The 27,247-nt window shown below is 38.1% G+C and overlaps 1 long non-coding RNA gene across 1 annotated transcript; it reads left to right on the top strand.

Moving 5' to 3' along the window:
* Positions 1-14,715: 14,715 nt before the first annotated feature.
* LOC149779930 (uncharacterized) lies at positions 14,716-22,479 on the top strand. Its single transcript, XR_016414964.1, has 3 exons — positions 14,716-15,326; positions 17,348-17,447; positions 20,177-22,479. It is a non-coding gene; the product is annotated as an uncharacterized LOC149779930 (long non-coding RNA).
* The last annotated feature ends 4,768 nt before the right edge of the window (positions 22,480-27,247 follow it).

Here is a 27,247-nt window from a genome sequence, read left to right as displayed (position 1 = left end):
GAGGATATTCAGGAGAGAGAACCTCGGGAAGTAATAAAAGAAAAATTTACTGATAGTGGTTGGAAAACGTTGATGAAGGAATTTGATTCATTTGGTAATAACCTTGGAATACTTGGTATATATGCGGAAGATACTTTTGACAACAGGAAGGCTTTTTTAACGAAAGATGGATTGAAAAAAATTAAATCGCGAGAAATTTGGTATAATAATATATTCCGAGCTAAATTTAATTTAAAGGATGCGAAAAAAACTAATGCTCTTTATATTAGTTTTCTAAGCGCCGCAGATACAAGGAAAGGACAAAACTTAGAATCTTTGCCTAAATCACAAAAAACAATTCAACCACAGGAAAAAGCAACAACATCCAAAGTTGAACCTGCATTTCATATTGGTAGTTATTTTACCAAAGATGCTCTTGAAAAACTCAAAGACGAGGATAATTTAGTCGATATTGCCGCAAATTATGATAAAAGGAACGAATATTTAATAAAAAAACTTCACAAAAAAATATCGAAAAATTAAATTGGATCGATTGGGTGTATTTTGCAACAAAACCTTACCCTCACGAATCAGATTCTAAATATATAGAATATTTAGAAAAAGTAAAACGAAGAGAGAAAGAAATAGAAGAAGAAGAAAGAATAAAACAAAATAAAGAAGAAGATGAAGATGTATTATCGGAGTGGTTTAGTGAGCCATCAACACCATCAGAACCAAAAACAGGAAGCGGATATACCGTTTGTCCTGACAGCGTTGTCAACGATGTGTCTCGCCTCGAAATATTAATCCGAGGAAAGCGAGCCGGAAACAATTCTCGTGAAATAATCAACGAGGCCTCAGATATTTGTCAGCGATTATTCCGTGGTGGTGTCATTGGCTCTAACATTTACAAAGAGCTCGTTGACGAACTCATCGATTAAAACAACACAATTGAAATAACATGATTGTTCACAAACATCAGCGCAGACCTAGACAGGTCCGCATAGTTAACTCTCGATTGCCTGTATACAAATATATTCACGGCAATGGACTCGGAGACATCGTTAAAAGTTTCGTTACGCGAGTAGTCCCTAAAATCGGACCCGCAGCTAAGCAATTCGCGTCAAAAGCAATAGGAAAGATTGGCGAGACTGTCGTTTCTGGTATCGGCAATTTGGCAACTAAAGGCTTCGATTTTGTCAGAGGTAAAATATCAAATTTAACGCGTAAAAAACTGCCCGTCAAATTACCTAGCACCAGTGAAATGCCCCCCGAAATCAGTAAAGCTATAAACGACGCAGCAAATAAAAAAATAAATGACCTAGCGCAGGAAGTTGCTAACACAAATCTAGCACAGGAAGTTGCAAATACAAGCTTCATTTCAGGCAGCGGTCTTCGTTTTAGATGAAATTCTTATTAATAAATGTTCGCACAAGTGTCAAATGAAGTGTTCGACATGGACGAGCCTGTAGGTAGAGACACATCCGTGCGTGATTTCCAGTATTTCTCGTACGACACAGTAACACCAAATTCGATTGGTCGCATTGAAATTCAAGTTCACGATACAACGAGATATTTTCTTCCATCTGAGGCGTATATCGAATTTGTTGGTAAAATTAAGAAGGCGGATAATACCGAATATGGCGCTAATTTTAAAGTCGGATTAGTCAACAACGGTATCATGGCATTATTCAAGAGCGCCACTTACATGATCGACGGAAGAGAAATCGAATCAATCACGAACAACGTTGATATAGCAACGACGATTATAGGCCTAGCTAGATACTCGGATGATTTTACCAGGTCAGCCGGTCCTAGTATGATGTTCACCAAAGATAACTCTGATCACGCTGAATATAACCCGTATAATATCGGTGTACCGAGAAATGCCGCTGATAATGCTCCCGCCGATGTTAAATCCGCGATGATCAGCGCCAATAACAATTACAACCTCGGATTTACCACGCGAAAAAATATGTTAATTGGCGGTGAGCTAAATTTCTCCTGTGCAATTCCGCTATCTCACATTTTTGGATTTTGTAGACACTTCAGGAAAGTTATTTACGGAGCAAAACACACGATTAACTTTGTTCGAGATGAAGATGGTAATAACAGAGCCATCTGGAGAGAGGCGGGTCAAGGCAGAGTATTACTAACTAAATTTACCTTGTGGATGCCAGCGATCGTTCCATCGATACTTGAGGAAGAAAAATTATTGTCATTCATCAATCAAGGTGGTAAGTCCGTTATGTCCTGGCTAACAACCATGACCGACTCTATCGACGTTAATATCAACGGAATATTTACCTGGCGAATTGCGTCACAACAGGGAGTCTCGGCACCTAGACACATCTTTGTTGCTCTTCAAAACGCAAATAGATATGATCAAACTCGCAGTCACATGATATTCGAGAAATTTGAAGCGACAAACGTTTCACTGAGAATAAACGGCCAACAAGAACCATCGGAGGAAATATCGATTGATTTTGAAAATTACTCGACGGCCCGCGCGTATCATCGCTTGTTGTGTTTCATGGGTCGCGATCAAAATATCGATACCGGATTGCAAATATCACAGCTGGATTTTAATAAACTTTATCCTATCTACTACTTTTCCCTGGAACATCTCGATGTGGTAAAACAATCCGTTGTCGATATTCATTTCAAAGCCAGAATTAACACAGCCGGAGCAGCAAGGGCATTTGCGGTGATTCTCAGCGATAGAACAATGATATTGGAAGGAATCAGCGGCAGAATGAGAGTCATCGACGCTCCTGTCGAGAAAATGTAACAAAATCGAAGATTTTTAAGATTTCTAAATTTAGATTAAAATAATATTAATATGCCATACGAACACGTCATCGTAACTCTGACCCCGGGTCAGATGAAAAAGCTCCAATCAGCGATATCAAAGCGATGCGGTATGAAATTAACCTTGAAAAATGATCAAATTCACGGCGGGCCTAACAAACTATCACTAACTAGGAGTCAACGTGAACGATTTACCAAAGCCAAATCAGCGAATTCCGGCGTTCATGTGAGTCTTAGTATAGGCGCCATCAGAGACATGGTCAAAGTAGGCGGATTTTTCCCTCTGCTAGCCGCTATTCCCGGGTTACTAGCCGCGATTGCTCCGGCAGCAGCAGCCGGTCTAGCATCAACCGCGGCCGGATTCGCAGGTAAAAAAATATTAGAAAAAATTACAGGAGGACGATACGGTAAAAAAAAGTATCCAAGAAGACCCCCGCGCGGATCCGGGTTAAAATTGGGAAGATCTCCAATAAACGGATCCGGCCTAAGATTAGCCTACCAGCCTCAAATTTAGATTTACTTAACGAAGCAAAGAAAAAAAAAAAAAAATTTTTCAGAGACGTATTTTTGCGGGACCAACTACCAAAAAAACCGAACCCTACCGAGGCAGGAATAATAAATCTCGACTCAAATACCGGCCCTGGCACACACTGGGTCGCCTACGCGATTAATCCACGCGAAGTCGTTTATTTTGACTCGTACGGACTAGCTCCACCAAAAGAATTTATCAATTACGTGTCAAAGTTGAATATTCCGATTTGGTATTCGACACTTCCAACACAAACATTAACGGATCCACCGATATGCGGCCCAGAGTCAATTAACGTTCTCGATGCGATTTCAAAATCATCCGATCCGTATCACAAGATCGTATTTAAATACGCCGTAGATAAATATCATGGTTGATATTTACGGTAGATCTCTCTTTAGGAAGAAGGAAAAGGAAGTAGATGACGTCGATACATCAAAATTCGCAACCAAGAGTGATATTAATAATCTTCTGTCGCTGTCAGAGATAGATCCTGGCGAAGTTGCTATTTTTCAAAATAACGAAGGAAGATTACAAACAAGTAATATCAAGATAGCTGATATAATCAAGCGGGATGAATATAACGAACGTATCAATCAGTTTACCCGCCTGTCGGATTCGGTAACAAAATCTATCGCTGACGTTGCTGATCTTATCGCGAAGTTGCCATCAAAGGCCGATATCGTAGATGCAGAAAAAAAAGATAACGAATTATCAGCGACGTTGCTTCTAAAGGTCGATAAGGCAATATACGATGATGCTCAAGACAAATTGACAAAAAGACTTAACAGGCTAAATAACGATCTTAAAAAACTCGACGACGCCTTAGCTAAACTTAGCAAAAAAGTTGACGAGGATATAAAAAAATCTATCGATACTTCATTCGCCGCAGATCAACTAGTAAAGAAAAAAGTTGATCAAGAGTTGCACGATGATCTCAGCGATAAAGTAGGAAAAATCAACGAGGATGTTGCTAAAATTTTTACCGATGTTAACGAAATAAAAACCGCAATGGGCAAGAAAAGCGATAAAACACTATACGACGATCTCAGCGAGAAAACAAAAAAAATAAACGAGGATATTGCCAAAATTAACAAGGATATTGACGCGGTACGTGGATTGGCGCGTCAAGGTGTCGATAAAACACTATACGACGACCTCGACGAGAAAACAAAAAAAATCAACGAGGATATTGCCCAAATCAACGAGGATATTAACGCGGTACGTGAATTGGCGCATCAAAAAGTCGATAAAACATCACATAACGATCTTAGCGTAAAAACAAGAAAAATAAGCGAGGATATCGCCCAAATCAACGAGGATATTAACGCGGTCCGTGAGTTGGTGCGTCAAAAGGTCGATAAAACATCACACGACGAGAAAACAAAAAAAATCAGCGAGGATATTAACGCGGTACTCCAAATCGCAAGTGAAAAAGTCGATAAAACATCACACGATGAGCTTAGCGAGAAAATCAGCGAGGATATTAACGTGGTACGCCAAATCGCAAGTGAAAAAGTCGATAAAACATCACACGATGATCTCAGCGAGAAAACAAAAAAAAAATCAGCGAGGTTATTACTAAAATAAACGAGGAAACTTCAGCGATACGCCAAATCGCAGGTGAAAAAGTCGATAAAACATCACATGACGAGAAAACAAAAAAAATAAACGAGGATATTACTAAAATAAACGAGGATATTAACGTAGTACGTGACTTGGCGCGTCAAAAGGTCGATACATCAGTGTACGACGGAGAAATTCGAGATTTTAACACGAAACTTCTCGACGCATCTACAAAAATTAGCGATATTAACACAAAAATATCATCAGTGGATCTTAAAAAATTAGCGCGTATTGTCATACCACCGGATGTAGAAAAAGTAGAAAAACTTCGTTGTCATGTGCCATTTGTGGTAGAGACACATAATTACACGTGGACACCCGAGCAAAATCTTGCGGGTTTTACTGCGCCAATTACTGGAATATATCGAGTATATTTTATTTCCAAGGTAAAATTCAAGGTAACAAACGAATATCCCGAAATTAATGCATTCCATGAATATTATCCTGGATTTTTTATTATTTCCATGGAGGAAAATTTCAATGAAATATTTACATTAGAACCGTCAGATAGAACAACTACAGAACCAATTGTATATTATACAATTTACGAGTTTTTAACCGGATGGAGTGCAATTGGTTAGATAAATTAACTAATAAATGACCGCATCGGACTACCGGTACAATCAGGCGCGTTCATGGCAGGATTCGCTAAAAAACTACTTGACGAGTATCAGATAAAAATAAAGAAATACCAGCGTAGATTAGTTACCATCGATGTTGCCGTATACGCGGTAAGTGCAATAGTCGCCGGTGCAGGAATAATCTTATCCGTGGTAACAACAATCGCGCCAATCGTTGCAACGATAATAATATCATCGACAACAACAATCGCTGGTGTTCTCAATATCATCGCAAAAAAAATATCCTCGTGCACGAATGAAAAATTGTCCCTATACAAGAGTAAACTATCCCAGGTCAACGAGGCGTATTCGAAATTATCATCGTTGCTTTCTGAGAGTCTCAACGACGGCGTTATATCCGATCTAGAATTTTCGGCAATGATAAATATCTACTCCGAGATTGAACAAATAAATATTAATAATGTCCGAATTGACCCAAATCGTGACAAACACGACGCAACCAACAACGACGCTAATATCGGCAAGCTCAACCAGTCCAGAATTTAGCATCGATTTTCTAACTCCAATTAGCGTCAAGGAAATTGCGTTAACACAGTTGCGTGTCTATAACAGCTGGCCCAATATCAGATCAAAATCGTTCGGTAGATTATTATCAAACAATTCACTTGTTTTTGCCAACAAAAAAAAAAAAACTCGATGAAACCCCCGATTGGATCACCGTTGGCATACCAACAGGCAGTTATGAGATTGAGCAAATCGACAAGGAATTTACATATAGGATATCAAATATAACCGGCGACGCTGAACCGGGAATAAAAATATTAGCACACGAACCAACGTTGTCGTCGATTATCGAGGTAAAATCGCCGTACATGGTCGATATTTCTCACTCATCGATTAGGACCGTGTTAGGTTGGCCAGAAATTCCACCTGGGGAGGTATTAACGCCAGAACCAAAAAAATCTGATTTTATCAGCGACAAAAAAGATTATCACGGTACCGATTTAAATTACATTGGCTCATATGAAAACACGGAAAGGAATCTCGATTTTACTTCAGGATCTCAGTATATGTTAGATTTGTTTGAAGATAGTATTAATTTATTGTTTGGTGAAATTATCAACGAATACGAGAAACAAAAAAAATTATTAGATCATTTTTTCCAGGAGTGTATATTTAACGTACAAAGCTCATGTAACGAAATTATCATGACCGTAGAAAGAATAAATAAATTAGCGGCCGATATGGAACTCATTAACAAACTAGCGACAAAAAATATAGAAAAAAGTGCCGTCTTTGGTATTGGTATTATTATTACAACCTTCATGCAAAGACATAATTTAACCGAGAGAACGCTCCTAAATTATAAATTTCCTGGTTATAAAGTTGATGAAATGAGAAAAACAGTCACCGATACCGTCGATAAATTATTTCCAAAATTACACGATGCGTGGACCAAGAAAAAATTACAAGCAGAATCGGTTCTACAACATAATAATGATCCTGCCGGGCAAGGGCGGCATATCTCGCCGGGCATCGTTAATATAACGGAGGTCATCGCGATTTATCTTCACGCGGATGTTGTTGAAAATAGCTACAACGTTGATTCGTCTGTGTCAAAACAAGCACAACAGGGATTTATCTTATATTCGTTTTCACCTAGCGTCTCTCCGGGTTATTTGATAATAAAAGAGCCGGTAAATCCGTTTTACCTGCGATGTCACAATCGATTATTGTCAAGGATAAATTTCAAACTAACGGATCAAAATGGAAATTTGCTTGATATACGCGGAGAAACACTGAGTATCAATTTGCTGGTAAGATCGTGAAAATCTAGATTTTTGAATCGAAGATTCTTAAATCTTTCCACCAGAAAAAAATGGGCCAAAAAAATAAATAAAAAGCAGCAGATTTTTCAAAATTAGTAGATTTTTTTAGTTTTGATGGGGGTAAATACCCGTTAAATTGTGCAATTTATATAATTTCGTAAATCCACTGGGGTAAATACCCGTCAAATTGTGCAATTTATATAATTTAGCAAATTTGATGGGGTAAATGGTAGTCAAAACAAGAAAATTGTATAATTTCAGTAAATAAATTGTTTCGGTAAATAATAAAAAAAAAATAATAAAAATCAGGGAAATTAAGAAATTTATATAATTTAGTAAATTTGATGGGGTAAATACCCGTTAAATTGTGCAATTTATATAATTTCGTGAATCTGCTGGGGTAAATACCCGTCAAATTGTGCAATTTATATAATTTCGTGAATCTGCTGGGGTAAATGGTAGTCAGAAATAATAAAATTATACAATTTCAATAAAATAATTTAAAAAAATAATAAAATTTGTTGTTTTTTTGTGTGATAAAATCTTCAGAATCTTAAGAATCAGGAATCGAAGATTCCTTGACTCTAGAATCAGAAATCGAGGATTCCTTGATTCTGCTTTCATCAACCAGCTTTTTTAGTTGCCTGACGCGCGAGCTGGTAATTTTTCTTGACTCATATTCGTCGGATAAACTCGACCTAACTTTTTCTACCAGCGTCGATAATTTAACAAAATTCTCGATTTGATCATCGCTGACAGTCGCAAGTGATTGGTACATCGCAATCTGGATTTTCTTTATAAATTTATATTCTGACGGCAGTGTGTATCTGTATTCGAGCTTTCCCTGAACAATCGTCTCAAATTCGGACCGGATTTTACCCGCGTCCAAATCTGAGGATAAATTTATATTTTTCTTTTTTAAATCTTCGATGGCTTCGATGATGTTATTTACGTTTTCTTCGTTCATTATATAATTTTTGTAATCTTCAATTAATTTTCAAAAATCTTCGATTTCACCTTCTGAGTCTGAAATTATCGGAATATAGTAAAACTCGATCCACGCGCCAAATAGATATGAGAATGTTGCGCTATATTTTTTTTCTGCCACTCGCCACACCGAGATTATATTAATACCGAAGTATCTTGCAGCGGCGGTCATCGATGTAAATGCAAGTTCCTCGCTTGTTTCTTTATTTATTGATTTAACCGCCTTAGCTATTCGCCGTCCGCCACCGGTATTGCCGGATCTGCAATTTTCACTTTGAGTTACCTCTCGAAGGTTAGATAGTTTGTTGTTAAGTTTATTTCCATCGATGTGGTCGATAACAAGTCCGATTTCTATTGGTCCGTTGAAAACTTCGAATATAAATCTATGATTATAATAATTCGTTTTGTTTTTGTGGACGGTGAACATGAGATAACCCGAATTACAAACGAAACCAACAAGATTCTTCGTTCTGATATTTCTGACAACACCATCCGGTGATGCCTCGTATCCCTCGATGGTTGGATGAGATTTGAACTCGTACGTCATTGCTGATTCTGGATTCGCTGATTTCAGATCCATATATGATAATCTATTTGTCTAAATCGTTATTGGCTTGAAATCGATTAATATAATCTTCTTCGCAGGTTATCACGGACGAGGATCTTTTTTCGTAATATCGACGCAATTCTCGATAATTTTTCCCTCCACAAGCCAAACACAATCGAGTCTTTCCTCGCGTGCCAACTTGACAAACTAAACATCGCTGTGGTCCTTTGCTACCACGCCGAATCGCATGTATATGAGCGCCACAATAATCGCCTCTGCAGGATTTGTCACAGAGTTTTGTTGAGCCGATTAATATCCATTTGCAATGCATTATAATTTAAACATTTGTCTAAAATATAATCAATGGATGCATTTGATCTTGATGAGGCAGAATACATTATACCTGAAGTTGACCGAGCGAAGAGAGAATTTTTCGATGACGGAGCGATTCACACTTGGTCGACCTGGAAAACGAACTCTGTTGATGCTACGATGAATTTGGAACGAGCCAAGAAAATAATCGAGCACATAAAAAACGAACATTCCGAGGAGCGATTTATCTTTGGAATAAAATTTATCGCACAAATGCCCGACGATACCTGGATTATTCGCGATAAGCGAGATCCAGTGCGTGGCGGTAAGAAAAACGTTGTTCTCGATAAAAACTCCAAGCATGGATTGTTACTGGGAATCGATGGCCCTTATTACGCCAGGGCATATCCATCTAGTGCAGTCGTTTATGGAATTTATCGGCTAAATAACAACCCGGATGTGAAAAATCTACCCGCGATGAAAGAATCGCCAATGATAAACTGCGTGGCTGAGCGTGTTATCGAGCATATGAAAAACGCTCGACGTGGATCTGGTCTGACCCAGTTGAGGCTGAATAAAATTAACGCATGGGCAAAGACTGTCGCTGATGGTGCATCAGTGGATGACGTAGCTGCGTTGAGCAAAAAACTTAAATTTCCTATTACGGTGAAAACGTTATCGGGAGAAATATTATACTCGTCGCCGTATAGATCTCGAGGAGCACCAATCGAGATTGTCGATCACAACTCACATGCGTGGTCGCAATCGGTGATGATATTTCCGCGGGATCGTATTGTTAAATTTTATCCTGTAGATGCCGCGAAAGATAATTCCGATGCCATGTTCAGATATATCAAAAAATTAAGCGCATCTGATCCAATATCGACATGGTTATTCTCGAGCGAAGAAAGATACGATCAATTTATTTTGCCATGCGGTGATATTTACCGGGATGAGATATTACACGAGTCGATGAAAAATCTCGCGGTGAAATATTCATCGAATCCCGATCAGCTACTAACGAATTGCTTTACAATTCCGTCTGTGGCCGCTCATGCCGCTAGAGAGAGAAACTCGTGGAAGCCTACAAGGAACGAATTTCTCGCTGATATTCAACTTAGCTGTATCGAATACGGCCATGGCGGATTGTGGAATACCAAGTACAATTTTGAAGATATGATCTCCGTTGACATGAGCGCGTGTTATCCTGGAAGTTTCCTTGGATATGGCGATTGTGCAGATTATTTTGCTAAATTCGGCCATCCTACCAGCGAGATGATAAGAGTAGCAATTAACGGACCGTTGCCTGATTTTGTCATGATCGGATTCGCTTATGTAACATCATTCGAGTTTGCTGAAAATTTACATAAAATTTGCTATATTTGGTTCGGCAGGCATTTATCTCAGCGCCGTTGGGTTCCTACGGTGTTATTGAGATACATGCTAGATTCGTCGATGTTAGTATCGTTGACGGTGAGCGAGGCGATTATATCCTACAGAAAACAAACTAATGTGTGGTTGCCGACGGACTGTGACAACGCGAAAGATATAGGAAGAAAAATAATTGGTAAATTTACTCAAGGTGGATCTGTTGATCATAAACACCGGCACGCTAGATTATTTATCAACGACGCCGAGATGGATTTTATAATCGCCGATACGGTATCACGAGGAATATTTTGCAATAGAGAGAATATTATTATTGATGGAGCAAAATTAGGTACCGTGATTAGTTACCTTGACGGAGAATCAGCGCAATATACGCATTTACGATCGTCGATGCTCGCTTATGTTAGTATAAATTTGCTGTCGATGATAAACAAATTTTCTGATATCGCGGTAAGAGTCGCAACGGATTCATTTTATATCGATAAAAAATACCAGTGCAGGCTGGAAAATTTAATCACCGATGGTAGCTCCTGGGGAACTTGGAGGATAAAAAATGAAGATATTCTAGATTATTGCGAAGACGCCGATGTCGAAGATTGCGATAAATTTCATCGAGATAAATTTGAAGATTTTTCCAAAGCCGCATCTGCATTTGACCCAATTTCGCGCAGCAAATTCGTCTACCTAAATGGGCCTGGCGGTAGCGGTAAAACAACGCGAGCAATAAATTTATTTGCGAACTCCGACGTGATTGTGTTGACTCCGACTCACAGATTAGCGCGAGAAATAAAGCAGCGCGGTGTTAATTCTTGCACGTACCATAGCTATTTCAAGTACAGCGGTGGATCATGGGATTCGGCTCGTATGGGAAATAAATATATCAACAAGATTATAATATTTGATGAAATTTGCACGGTGAATTTAGATATTTTAAAATCGATCTTGACTTGGTTGGAAGGGAAAAATACCGCTGTGATAATGTGCGGAGATCACGGCCAACCTGATCCTATTGATGGTGAATCGCCTCACGAATGGCTCAGAAACTTCGTTGACTATTACGAGGAAATCGACGCTGATTATAGATCGACTGATATTTTACTGACAGAATTTAAGAAATTAATTCGATTACAACCGAATAAGATTCAATGTGACGTTATGAGGAAAATAATCGACGAGACTCCGATGAGCGATTTTCTAAATTTATGGCGTCCCGATCATTTGATCGTTGCTAGTAGAAAAATTATTCGTGATATTATTCAGGAAATGTTATTCAAGCTGCATCGCGAGAAATTTCCAACGTTGCAGGTACCGTTATGCTACAGGCCCGCCAATACTAGGAAACAAAATATTAATATTATTTTGCCATGCGGAGAGGAAAAGATTTTGGTCTTGAATGATATTATCTTTGTTGATATTAATCTTGTCAATGATGCGATAAATGCGGAAAAATCACCGTGGAAATTAGGCTACGCAACAACGATACACTCGTCGCAGGGATTGACCGTAGATGGACAAGTTTGGATCGTCGATGACAGAATTTCCTGGTCAAATTTGGTATATTTAGCCGTGTCGAGAGTAAGAAAATTATCCCAGCTAGGACGAATTCGAGTAAATCACATCAGTGACGCTGGCGGTAGTTGAGTATCTTTTGGTATTATTTGCAATTCTTCTTTGGTAAATCCGCGTTGAGGCGCTAACGAATCTAGGATATAAATAGCTGGTCTTCCTGACGATCTTGTTACGGCGGATATTTTGTGTGTTGTAACGCTCCAGGTTGGGTCGGTTGCTCTTTTTCTGCCTCCTTCAGCCTCGCCTTCTTTATATAAATATCTGACCGTGACGCTACCTAACACAGGCTGAATTGTGGAATCTCGCTTTATGGGTATATTCGATTTTGTGATTGCAATTGCGGGTTTCATTGCTATTGTTCGAGTTACTTCGTTATTTAGCGCGTTAATTACCTGAGGCAATCTTGATACCCAATCGTGAGATCGATTATCTTGAATAAACTCGCGCGCGTACTGATATCCGAATAATCTTTCTGCGAGTGTTTTGTTGAATCTTTCGACGATAGCTTGATTACGATGAACACCTACAATACCGCGTCGGATTTTAACATTATTCTTTTTCATCAATGAAGTAACCGCGCCAAGAAATTCTCGCCCCGGATCAACCTGGAGAAGATTCGGCCATGTTAACGGGGATCGTGAATAAATTTCGTTAAATGCCTTTGCAATTTCTGTTGCTGTTTTATTCGATAATGGCTCTGCTTCTTTATACCTGCTGGCGATATCAACGATTGTCAGGACATATTTGTATGTGACGCCGTTGACGGTATCGTGAGGAAGAAACATAAGATCCGCCTGATGGACCTCATTAGGGACGCTGAGGGTGAAACTCGCGTACGGTATTTTCTTGGGCGGAGGGAGATATATTTGCCAGATTGCCTGTTTCGATAGCCACGATTCAGCGACGGATTGTTTTACTTTAGCGGCTTTGGCGAGTTTGGCGATTGCTGATTTTCCTCGCCAGAATCCTCGCGGAGAATAATATATCTGCTCCATTATTATTTACCAGCACCGAATACTAATTTACCTTTCATCGCGCCTTTTACCAGCCAAGTTGCTAATTTCTCTTTGAAATTTTTATTAGGAATCGCGTCTAGTGCGTGAATTAGCCTGATATCAGCGAGATGCCTTTGTTGCAAATCTCCGCTGCGATATGCGAGGTCGTGATCATAACAAGCTCCATCGATGGCGTTTACAGGATCTTCACCTTGTTTTGGTTGGTTATTATCATCGAGTCTGATATCGAGTCTCGTTCCAGGTCCGCAGTAATTGTACCCTGGCAAATGCTTCTCTCCGGGATATTTCGCCCAGGGCAGCCCAGGTAGATTTTTCATGGAGGCGGTAATGTCTCCACCGGTTCTTCTAGTTTTTTTTTTACGAATCTGAACTTGCGTGTCTTGCAAACTTCGCATTCTCCTGCAATTGCGTTTCTGTTGTTACGTGTAACGATTTCGGTTGGATTTATCGTGGCTGTGTGAGTGCGGCACTTAACACAATATAGATCCATGTATTCTAGTAACATGAATGTAATTGATTTTTCAGCCACGAAGCGACGCGAGCAGGTAAAACATAACGCGGTATTACCGAATTCGATTAGAATGATAATTATTGGCCCGTCAGGATCTGGTAAGACGCAGTTGTTATTGAATTTGATCATGCGATGGCTAAAATGGGATAAATTGTATTTGGTTGCGCCATCCGTTGACGATCAGCGATGTTATCAAGTGCTAAAAGAATTTAGCGATAATACCGACGAAGGCACAATAGAATTCATCACGGACATCAGTGAAGCTCCATCCGTGGAGAATTTGGACGGCGATGTTAATAATCTTGTTGTATTCGACGATGTTATGCTGGACAAGCAGACCAACCCGGCTAGGATATTCTCGCGTGGCAGACACAAGAACACCGATGTTATTTATGTGACACAGAGATATACGCAAATTCCCAAGGTGATTAGGGACAATTGCAATATCTAATCGGTATTCAATGGCGTAGACACACACACGCTGAGAAATATCCATCAGACCTGGTGCAACGGCGGAATGGACATAAACAAATTTAAAAATTTCTTCAGCCGCGCTCAGGCGACACCGCATGGTTTTATTACGATCAATCTTCACGATCCACGCAGTCGGTATCGAATTGGTCTCGATCAAATTTATTCATGAGAAAGCAGCCCCCGCGTTGCAACAAAAAAATTAACACAAAAATCTTATCCTAAGAATTCTTCTTCATTTATTTTTCCTGTCCTGGACGCTATATTTACTAACACACCGGCGCGACCAACCAATGCATCCAGTCTGAAATGTATGAAAAATAGCTTCCGTAGAAGGTGTTATTTCTGCTTTCCGAGGCTTCTACAGAGAAAGTTCTCGTAGGAAGGTTTATTTGGTCTGGAACGGAAGGTCTGTACAACTTCCCTGCTGCTCTGTAACTTATAAATCACATCGTCTAATTCTTTCTTTTTTAAATTAGATTTATGATATTTGATACACAGAACATTAAACCAGAGACATAGACACACGTACACACAATCACATAAGTGTGTGTGTGTGTGTGTGTGCGTGCATGTGTGTGTGCACATGATTTAATGTATGGGATACCAAATATCTTAAATCGTGCGCGCGCGCGTGTGTGTGTGTGTGTGTGTGTGATACAAGACTCTCCTCTGATAGACGTGTTGGCTGCTTTGCATTAGTTTTCCTTTCTTCCTTTTGATTTGGTTATACTTTGTTTTATTTCGGAGGGGTTAGGGTTGGGGGATTGTTTTTTTGTTGTTGTTTTTTTGTTGGTTATTTCTTTGTTTTGTGTCGTTTGTTTATTTGGGGGTTTTTGTATATGTGTATTTCTTTAATTTAGGCAAACGCTATTGCTATTTTATATTGCTAATAGCTGTTCTTCGAAACAACGAGGTTTATACTAATTTTGCCGGGTGTGCTTATAAACTTCTCTATATCGCGTTCTATGCTGCAAACAGTGTTTCTATTTATAGCCATTACTTGTCATTTGCTATACAAACGTTGTTACACCTGTGATCAATACTCTGAATATATAGAGCTTAAAAATGGCGGGCGATAGAAACCAGTGTATCAGTGCCACCCGAAAACATGCCAAGAAATAACTTGACATTAGCATAAAAGGCAATTTGACCTAAAGGAAGCTCAGGTAAGATTACATTAAAGGTAGGATGTGAAGGGTATATATGTCAGTCAACGCTTTGCTATACCCCACCATTCACCTACATGTATACATTTCAGGTCTATTATCATCAAGGTACATATCTGAATTTTTTCAAGTAGTCAAGAGGTGCATTACGGGGGAAAATGCGCTATGTGCATTGGCTTAGCTACGGTAATTTGAATGTACGCAGGGCTCCCTCAACTTCCCTTGCTGTAATAGGTGGGAGTCTGCGGGGCCTCCCTAACGAGGTCTGGACAATATAACGGGTTAATTGTATATTATGTTGAATTCATAATGGTCTAGAGCTGGTTAAAGAGAGATCATATATCTTGGGGATTATGCTTTATAATATTTTTGTTCTCATTTTTCCACGTGATTTGTGTGAACGTGGCTGCGTATTTGCGTACTGATAGCTGCACAGCTGAAATACACACAGTTGACGTGTATATATAAACTACCCGTATGATATTCACACCTGCGGTCAACTATTGACAGAAAGATACGCTTAAACGTTACACATCGTTTCACTCAATACTTAACATGGTCACGTGACTCATTCGGCTTTAACGTATCGTGACACAATTCGATACTTAATGTCTTTCCGAGATAACATCGCATAAATTTATCCTCGCCAGTACAGTTTTCCTACCTTTTAATAGTTTCAAATACTAACTAAACGTTTTTCTTCTGTCAGCATAATACAAGATTTATGAAAATGTGCTTCATTTTTTTTCATGACTCCACTTCACACTTTCCATATATTTTGCTGTTCACTTGGGTACCGATGTGACATCATTTATGTCAATCGTAATAGCCTTATAAAAAGAAAAGAACGAGAATAAAAAGTAGTTTAATTTGTCTGTAAATAAACAGTGTGTGAAATTAATGTAACTTTTCTTGTGTTCTTTGATATGACAGTGAATGGGATCGTACATGTGTGGACATAATAATAATAATAGCTGTTGAAAGAATATTTTGTTCACACATCAATGGACATAGACGGTATAAAAATAAGCTAACCCTACCGTTTGTTCCGTCGATCGCTGGAAGAGTTACGACTAAAAATGTACAGTGACATTTCACCACCAACAAAACAAAATGAAATACCTTTCTCATATTCATGTGAGATGCAGTACGTGGCGATTGATTCCGAAAAAAATATGATGTTCATTAGGAACGGCAAATTGTGTGTATTCTTACAGAGCTCCAGTCTTTCTTTGCTTTAATTAATTTCCGCTATGAATGCATGCATGCCGGTCCTAATTCTCATACAGTCATTTGTCATGACATGCTATGCTTTCCCTACTTTAGGTGCAGCAGTGGCCTGTTCGTATTGAAGTGAGAACTTTATAACTTTTAAAATAGAGATCTTTGCTAGGTTGCCATTAAAGAAAATCCATTAGTAGCAAACATTACGTCAGTCATTTGAAATTGTCTGTAACTAAGTACTTTTCTGTCATTTTACTGTGATCAACGAACTTCAGTAGACAAAAGGACACGTTTTATAACTGTATAAGAAAATCAGCAAACGCCTTCTACTAATGGGAACAGACACGTTCCTATCTTTCTAAAGCTAAATGTATTTAGTTGGCAACATTTTAAAACAGCGTACATGCTATGGGACCTATTTGTACTTTCCATTTGCTTAAAATAACACCAGATAAATAGGCTGAATGTCCCAATTCATCTTTTTTGTTTCTACGTCTGCTGATCCATTCTTACTTCACACTATAGATCAGTCTCTCAATACGTTCATCCAATCATCAGTCCGAAGGGTAAAAGGTCAAATATATCAGCTGCAGTGATATTTTGTGTATATATAATGACCAACATTTTACGGTCTGGGTCCTGAAATGGGGGAGGGGTATAATGGGGTCGAGGATGGTCGAGAGAGGGGTATTTAATAATTATTAGATTTTCTATGAAAGTAGCTATATCTAACTTTGAGGTATTATTATGGATAGCTTCTACCCTTATGGTATATACACATTTTCATACATTTTAAGGACTATGTCCGATCTGGGTGGCTCTCAGCCGAGAAATGAGATCGATCATATGGAACTATCTGGTTTTGATGACGAGGAGTACATCCGTCAGCTGGATGAGGTACATTTCGACGAATATATTCTTCTTTTATTACCTTCTGATTACAAAATTAGTTCTTTGTATATTTTCTTTCTTTTATCAGTGTTTTATTATAAAACGTACTTCATGTTTTGAGTTTATACATAATTAAAAGATGTGATAAAACAAATTATATACATACATATATATATATATATATATATATATATATATATATATATATATATATATATATATATATATATATATATATATTCACACAAAAATTGATAACGGCGCAATTTCAAAACGATTGGAAAACAGTGTCTTTATATGAAGTTTATTTGTTCCATGCAAATTGCTAGTCAAAACAATCTCTAACCTATGTATTGGTATTTCACACAAGGTTCCCTCGCTACCGGGAAAAAGTCGGGAGAAATGAAAAGTCGTTGAATTTCGCAAATATTGATAAAAGTAGGGAAAAACCCGGGAATTTCTGCCACCACTTGACGCCCGAAACAATCACGTAATTGAGTCGTAACTAAACTCATCGTGAGTTAAATCAAGTTCTAATCAGAATATTCGGAGGGTGCAGTATGGATCATTTGGTTGCTTGCAATAAACATATATGCTAGTCAATCCAAAGGCCCAGTGGATTAGCTTCGTCTAGTAGACTTTTATTTTCAAATTCAGCTTGATATCCGTATCTTTCCTTACATGGAAGGTATGAAAACCAGTCTAACATCACAAGAGGCCGACATGGTGGTGGCGAAGCATAGCCGCTTATTGGATGGCCTTGCAAACTTTAAACGTTGTTAGACCGAGTGATACATGCACTAAATCAATATGAAAATTACTTATTTTCTTAGAAATTGTGAATAATAAAATAGTTATGTCTTTGCTCTGCTTAAAGACAAGATAAAACTATGTCGTTGGTGTGACCTGGTACTCGCGACTTGCATTGCTAGTCGCATGAGTACACAAATCTAACAACCCACATTTTCAAATGTTGTAGAACAAACAAAATATTAAATGAAAATCGTATACTGATTGTAACAAAAATACAAAAAACGAAAGAACATAATATTCTCCAAATTTATATGTTCCGAAAACAACTTCTGGAGTTGTGTTGTATCACGTGACTACAACGTTGACAAGTTCTCTCTGCTTGATAAATCACATTGGCCAGATTGCTAGCTTTTACAAAAAGTATCTGACTTTCATTTGATATAATTGAATTTCTGTACAACAACATTATAAAGAAGTTTGTTGCTGATACCACGCGACTACTGGACTTCCGATGTCGTCATTTGAGATTTGATAAGTCATGTGACAAGTTATTGAAATGACTGCACATGAATATGAGCCTATAATCCAAAATACAAATTGTATCCTTGATCCCATCTTACTCCCAAATTTATAGTTTCTTGCAAAATACTATTTCTCAAACGCACAATATACCATCATCGAACATACTGAGGCATTCGGCAATATCTAATTTTTGCACATTTTTCACATATATTTTTTCAGTAAATCTTAACGTCTGTCTGCACCTAATTAAATTATAGACAAGCTTGCAAGATTATTTGGTCTAAATGTATAGATAAAAAAAGAACCGTGTTTTATAGCTTTGATCACTTGTATTCAAAAGAAATGTTTCCTGAAATTTATATCACTTTCGAAAACAAATTTAAGTTGGATTGTCAAAATAGTTTGCTAGCGTTGAAATACTCATCGAATGCAGTTATTCTGTGCGATATTTTCTTTTTATTTTCTTTTTGATCTATACAATTTTAAATTGTCGGAAGTCATTTAATGTGCGTGAACGTTGTACATTGAATTATAATTATGTCTTCTTTAAGTTAAAACAGACTTGCTACTTACTGAGATTATAGTATTTCTTCTGCCTGCTTTAAGCAAAGCAAAAGTGAATAGTATGGATAACTTACAGAGAACATTACCTTGATCCGAGTGAACAGCAGATATATTACATCAAGCTGGTGAAAACGAGTAAATATACTTGGGTCCTTCACTCACAAGATGAAATATAACCGTTTTTCAATCGGAGCAAGCTATATTAATTAAGAAAAATTAATACCGAAGATCGCAACGAGCTGACAGCCAGTAGATCTCTGAGAGCATAAATTGCTCACTCGTAAAATGGCGCGAAGGAATTCTTGCGAAATTCTATTTTGGATTTGAAAGTAAAGTTTTCTGAGTTAACATATCTTCACTCGAATTTGCCTCACACTCCTAACGAAGGTTGTAGGATTGATGCATTATTACGTACCTTTTTATTTTTAGAAATGGGGTCTTCAATGTATATCGTAGTATTAACCTGCAAGATTAACGTATGTAGATGATTGGATTGTGTAATTTACTACGTCGCAATGTAATGCATGACTGAATTTATTAATGAATTATGCAGAGTTAGTCATTGTTGAATCTGTGCGCATATAATTAGATACTTGAGTATGTTATGTGTCGTTATAATTCGTATGCGTAAAATTGTTGTTAATCATGAGAGTTTACTATATCAAGAAGTTAACAATTAGGTATGTGTATGCATGTATCAGACGTTGTTGATAATATTGTCAGTGTTATAGCACAATTATTGTAAAACTAAGCGTGTATGGGATATCTTTGTGTGAGTGTGAGTTGACCTGACAATTTATTCGCCATTATTCTGATGAAAGGTCTGTGAGAGTGCGGTTAATTCGCCTGAGATTAGAGCAAGGAGAACAGATTATACGTCCCTTCTAATTTCACAGGAAGCTTTCCAGGTGGGAGCGAGAGGCGACACCAGAGAATCGGAAAGGAGGAAGACGCGTTGAGACCATGAGGGAGGTCCATTGTGGCGTAAGCAGTTGGATGGAGGGGTAGTACCTAAAGGAATTGTGAAAGAGAGTTCCGGAAGTGCAAGAAGAGCACGGAGTCGAGGGTACCAGAAGTACCAGTGAGACGTAGTACCGGAAGGAAGCGTGGAAAAGAGTTCCTGAAATGCTAATAGAGCACACAGTCAAGGGTACAGGAAGTAAGAGGAGAAAAACGAGAGGAGGACAGATTAGTAATAGAATCAAAGACGAAGGGATACCCAATCTCTGAAGACTGTATTTTCATATGAGGATAGTAATTGCCAACGGAATAGGCCACTGTTTGTATTTGTCGAAATCATTATTTGAGACACTGTAGATAAAATAGTTGAATACGTTGATATTTATTAAATTTTTATACTTTCACATAGACCGTCGGCATTGTTGACTGGCGGGTCGAAGCTATCTACATTTTAAATTATCCGCCCTTCTCCGGTGTCAGAAATAATACCATAGAAGGCACGTGGCATGGAGGTTAGTCTTAATATAGCTTACATGCACAGAGAGGTGATAAAGTATTGGTATATAGACAGAGGATGTTGTCACAGAATTGTATAAATCGTTTTATTTCTTAAATACATGTACTCGGGTTTCGTTTTTTGTGTACACCGATACCCGAGGGTGATTTATGTACATTGTACAATAGTTCGAAATAGTGAGTTCGGTTCATCATCTGCCGCACGTGCGAAGTGCTTTCAATACAAAAAAAAAAGATTGCTTCCAGCGCACAGACAATGGATGACGACTTCGTCTTTGTATAAATGCCTCACCGTAATAATAAATATTTACATTACGGAACGTCTTGTCAGTGAGCAGTTAACTTTAAGGACTTGCATACCAGAGTGATCGGAGTGATCAGAATGACCCGACAGACCGGAGCGATCCGAGTTATCGGAGTGATCGAAGTCAACGTGGTACCATTTGCAGAGCTAGCCATGACGTTGACCGTAGCAGCTATGAAGCTGAACCATATCAGCCGTATAAATGAGTAAAGTGTTGCTGGTCGATTAGCAGGTGATCGAGCGCTGCAGACCGAGATTGGTGGGCGCTGACTGCTTGATTGACTAACCTGGAATACTAACAGCTTTATTGGCCAGTGTGACTGGTAGCGGAGTATGCTGGTGACGGAGTGTGTAGCTCCATACATGTAATCAAATTATCCGTGTGCTAATATTGGGGTTTGGTAAAAACCCAGCTTGTTTTGGGGCTGTAAAGATAATTGGTATATATGTCCCTTTTGTTTACATAATTTCACTATATGAGTAAACTACTACATTTGTTTTACTGTTTGAGTAAAACACATTTCACAGTGAATCATTTACCCCTTGTCCCCGTACTGTGTAAGGTCATTTATTTGTATTTTCATTATTAGGTCCGTGCGTTTTATGTAAATTGATGCAACATTTGAATCATATACATGCACATATCATAATTGATTGCTCATTCAAGTCGTTCGTTATTAAACATTTAATTTGTATCACTATCAAAAGTGTTCTGTTGTAAATCCGAAATCCCATTTGGTTATCTTGTTACAGATGGGATGTTGGGGTTACGCTTGATATGTCTAATATTCATTGGTTGTGGATTCTTCTTTTTTTCCTTTGCTGATCTAAACCGTTTTTATTTTGTGGCTATCATGTATTGTGTCAAAACGTTTCACATCGAATTATCTCTATATTCAGTTAGATACATTTGTGTTATTAAAGACAAATTATTGTGCATGAATTAATCGAGTCAAAGTGATGCTCTTCTAGATGAAAAAAAAATAATATCTGCATGTAGTCATTACAAATATCTACGTTGCTGGTTTTGTGTAAATTTTAAACAGTGACATTCTTGGATATTAATTAATGTCTAAGTCTTCGTGTAGCCACTTGTCACTTAACTGTGAATGCTATGTGTTAAGTAATGAATACTACTACTAATTAGCAGAAGCAGAACGCTAGCAACGATAATGAACAGGCAGTTCCCCCTTGTTTGGAAAACGTATGTGCATTGCTTTTCAAATTATTGTCCTTTATGTATTTTTGCCCAGGAGACCGACAGCCACGTTTGGCTTGTTTTCCAATTTGTCTTTCTTTCTATATGCTATTGTTACATGACAATAATTTAGTTGTCCTTTATTATGCAGTTCATGATACTATAATAAACAAGTTTCTGGCCACAAGGATACAGTAATGGTCGGATATTACAACAAAAGAGAAAAAATAAGAATCACTAATTGCTAAGTTATTGTTAGAAGTCAGCATCAGTAGTAGTAGTGATAGTAGTGGTAGTAGCAGTAAGAAAAGACTGAATCTAAGATCATATGAATCTTGCCACAGAAAAACGAACATAGAGATAGATAGATAAATAGATATAAATAGATATAGTAGATATAGAGATAGATAGATATAGAGATAGATATGTATCTATCTGTGTGTGTTTTTGGTGTGTGTGTTTGTGTGTGTTTACGGATATAATGGAAAGGAATTGATGGCCTGTAAAGAAAAAAGAAATACAATTAACAGATATCGTTCAAAATTTCAAATTTCTCTAGAAGTCAGCAATGTTGCTGAAATTTCATAGACATTGAATATATCAGCAGAGGTGGTCATCATTCTCTAGCTTGACGCTTTTCAAGAAAAGCGAAGAAAATTAAATTTCGACTAAAATCTGTTATGGATTTTCACAATATGTTCGTCTTCTTTATAATTTTGTAAAGGAAGTTATTGGACTATATTTTAAAGGGAACATTTCAATTACGGTACGTTTCAGTAAGGGTAAACTTTTTGTCATCACGTGGTTACATATTTACCAAACTTGTAGTTATGTTTTGACCAATTATGGTACATTTGAAAATAGTATGTTTTGATCATAATTTCCGTTAAATGGTTACAACTGTTACTTGCGTCTTCATGGGACTTCTTTTAATTTCATGATCCATGTTGAAACGAACTGTGACTTGTATTTTGGTAAGTTCATTTAACTTTGAGAAACAATGCACAAGTTTATTCAACGTTATCATTATTTTATGGACCGTTACAAAAATAATATATTGCCCACCAATCATCTTTCGAAGTAAACTTTCTTTAAATCCTTACGATAGTTGGATGGATTTGAAAATATTTGAGGTACTGTTAACTAATAATTTATTTTTTCATTTATTTATTTGATTCATTGTGTGACATTACAAATTGAAACATTTAGATCAGTTATTTTAAAATAAATTAAAATATATCATAAAGTTTATTTTATGATCTAAAATCGAATATGGTCAGTACATTAAAGGCAGATGCATGTAATAATACGTTTAGGTCAGGGATAGGTAAATATGGAATATCTTTGCGCTAATGTATATACACAGCGCTCAAACCTGGCACCCACAGTTCGATCTAAAGACGACGGGCGCACTAATTGTTACTAATGGTATAAGTATAAGATGCCCTGAATTGCAAAAATGTTGGAAACGGATTATATCTGGCAGCCTTGTGAAGCTATGCCATTTTATGTAGTCACCAAGTCATTCACTGGGTTACTGATTGTTCTAAATAGTTACTGTGGTTGCTGACACGTTCTTCTTTCGCTCACGTTTCTCTGCCGCCAACTGGCCTCTCCTCGCATCAGCGACTGATATGCCCTTGTTTACCGTCAGTCTCCAGGTGCATCGGTCCTCGGCCAGCACTTCCAAGCCATCGGGTGAAATGTTGTATGCCTTCATGTCCCTCTTTCACACATGCTTGAAAAGGAGTGAGGGGCGGCAGACTCTTCTCATACCAGTGGCCAGCTGTCCATATAGGATGTCCTTTGGCAGCCTTCCATCCTCCATGCGTCGGACGTGTCCCAGCCATCGAAGGTGGAGTTTACTCAGCATGGACTATATGCTGGGGATACTTGAACGCTGCAGGATCTCGCTGTGTGGAACACGGTCTTGCCAGCTGAAATTAAGGATGCGTTTTAGGGACTTTATATGGAAGGAGTTGAGCCGACGCTTTTACCTCATGTAGGTACTCCAGGTCTCACTTCCATATAGAAAGGTGCTGTGAACGTAGACCTGGTAGACTTGGACCTTGGTGTGCTCTGTCAGCGCGTTGCTTTCCCACACCCTCTTCGTTAGTCCTGTCATGATGGTGTTTACCTTTCCAAGCCTTTTGTCCAGCTCCATATGAAGCGAGAGAGTGTCGCTGATGGTTGACTCCAGGTAGGTAAAGTTGTTGACTGCTTCCAGGGTGACACCGTCGATTTTGATGGAGGGGGCAATGGTGGTATCTTGCACGCTGACATTTGTCTTTTCCAGGCTGATGGTGAGACCAAACTGCATGCAGGCATCACCGAAACGGTCTCCAAGTCTCTGGAGGGCTTCCTCGGTGTGAGTCACAAGAGCTGCGTCATCTGCACAAAGCATCTCTCTGATGAGCACAGCCCTCACTTTGGTCTTTGAGCGCAGTGATGCCAGGTTCAACAGCCTCCCGTTAGACCTGGTGTGTAGATATATGCCATCAGTGGACGAGTCGAATGCGTAGGACAGGAGCAGGGAGAAGAAGATCCCGAAAAGGTTTGTCGCCAGCTTCAAGCCGCTGTTAATTAGGAAGGAGGATGAGGAGGATCTATCATACAGGACTATTCCCTTCATATCTACATGGAAATACATTATCATGCTGCGGAATTTTGGGGGGGCAACCGATCTTACTGAGACGTTCAAAAAGGCCCTTCCTGCTGACCAAATCAAAGGCCTTGGTGAGGTCGATGAGCATCATGTAGAGTGGTTGACCTTCCTCTCTGCTCTTCTCTTAGAGTTGTCGTAGGGAGAAGATCATGTCTGTCGTCGACCTGCCGGCTCTGAAGCCGTGCTGGGATTCCAAGTACACACCGTCCGCCAGCAACTGCAGCCTGTTGAGTATGATGCGAGCGTACAATTCACCGACAATGCTCAGGAGCGAGATCCCTCTGTACTTATTACAGTCACTGCGGTCGCTATTGTTTATTTAAAGGGTCACAATTATGGCGTCGCGCATGTCTTGGGGGACTGCTCCTTCCTCCAAGCAGAGGCAAAGTAGCTCATGCTGTGGATGAAGCAATGTTGTTTCCCACGTTTGATAGCTTCGGACGGGATGTTGTCACTTCTATGATTCCTTTTAATTTGGAGGAAGTCGTCCGCTTTGCTTAGCTCAGTCCACGCCTTTATCTTTCCATATACCAGTCTGTCAACAATTGTGTTTCTACAACACAGGATAATTGTTTCCTTTTACACAGTCAGTGTAAGCAGGCTTGGCGAGACCTCTAAGAATTAAAGTTCCAGCCTTCTATTTCATCTTTTACAGGAGTAATAGCCCCGACTCCATATCACCTAAACTTAGCATTCTTCATATATCTTCCGCCCAAATTATTTGACTTAACCACTTTTTATATGCAGCTCTATATTGGTGAGACATCGAATGAGTTTGATTTTCAGTATTCCACGACATTCATACGACATATTTCAAACTCCTGCCCCAATATACCCGCTCCCGCCACCCCCAATAACTTCCTGCTGACTTTGGGTTCTGCAGTATAACTTTAAAAATAATTCTTAGATTTAAATTGAATTTTCGTATGCATCCTTCCATAGATGGTTTATGAATGAATTTGATTTCTATTGTTTTATAACATTGGTTATGGGGGGCATTCGCCTCGTTATTCTTCATAATTTCTCATAAGCCACTTCCACGAAATCATGATGTACATAAATGTCAAGTCCTATTTTGAGTGCGGTTTTTCAGCAATTTTTTCTCAAAGTCATAAGGCTGGTATTGGATTTAAAAGCATAAAGAATGCTCCAAAAGAAAAGCTAAGAGTTTATGTTTATTGGCTATATACATTGTAATTTGCATGAATACAATTTGTTCAAAATGACATTTGCCATTAAAACAAGGCTTTCTGACATAGTGAGACAATTTAGCGTTTCTTGCGTCTCTTGCAAATATCTTCAGTGCCTGTTTTTCAGACAGGCTGGAATCTGTTTCTTAACCATTTGTCCCATATCATTATAACATTCTATACTGTTATAACAGTAATTCGAATGCAAATCAGTAAAAGGTAAATTTGGCAAATGTAAGAAAAGATGTTATTTTGATGGAATGTATCTGCGTTATAAGAAATATTCATACAGAGAAATTTCTAAAAGACAATTTAAATTTAAACAAAAGATCATCCAGTCCACTAAAAAGACTTAAAAAATTACATTTATGGATCGCATACGGTCTTTTGTGGGTGTCAATTTTGACCGTATCCTTTTATTAACTGACCTAAAGTAGTGATATGTGTGCTTGACCATTGTCCGTAATTGCTTGTAGTAATTTGGTCCTACCTGATTAATGTGATTTTCTTCAAATATATTATTACTTGGATTCAGTTCAGGACATTGTATTTTTTCCTTGGACGTTTTATCATCTACCTGACGTTTTTGAAGTTGTTTGCTAATATTATGTAAACAGACCAGACCTTGTTTACGAAATTGATGGGAAAATGACGCAAAACCTAGTCATCTTATTGCGTCTTAGGTTTTTATATAAGGCTCTGAAGTAAACACAGTTTTCATTTCAATTTAATTCAGTTTTTAAGCGGAAAATTTTTAGTTGTGTTGAGATATTGTGTATAATTATTAATTGGAATTACAAGCAGCTCATTCACGTTTCTAAACAAAATACCCTTTTGGGATTATTGTGAATTAATTTAAAGACATTACAGATTATAGTATTGTGGTACAACAAGGCTGTTAGCACATCGGCACATTCATGGCTAGTGGTGCATCAGTATCCTAAAGATTGGAATTAATTCGGAACGGTCGTTTTTAAGTTAGAGAATTATACTTGTTGAACTTTAGTAAACTTGAATTGTTGGTTTAGCTTTATTTTTTGTTACTTGTTTTACATCCATAGGGTCATAACATCATTTTTATATATATATATATATATATATATATATATATATATATATATATATATATATATA

This window comes from Sinohyriopsis cumingii, chromosome 16 (genome assembly GCF_028554795.1).
Source record: "Sinohyriopsis cumingii isolate HCF-2022 chromosome 16, ASM2855479v2, whole genome shotgun sequence".
Lineage (NCBI taxonomy): Eukaryota > Metazoa > Mollusca > Bivalvia > Unionida > Unionidae > Sinohyriopsis > Sinohyriopsis cumingii.
The sequence above is the reverse complement of the archived record's forward strand: the minus strand, read 5'-3'. Positions and strand labels throughout refer to the sequence as shown.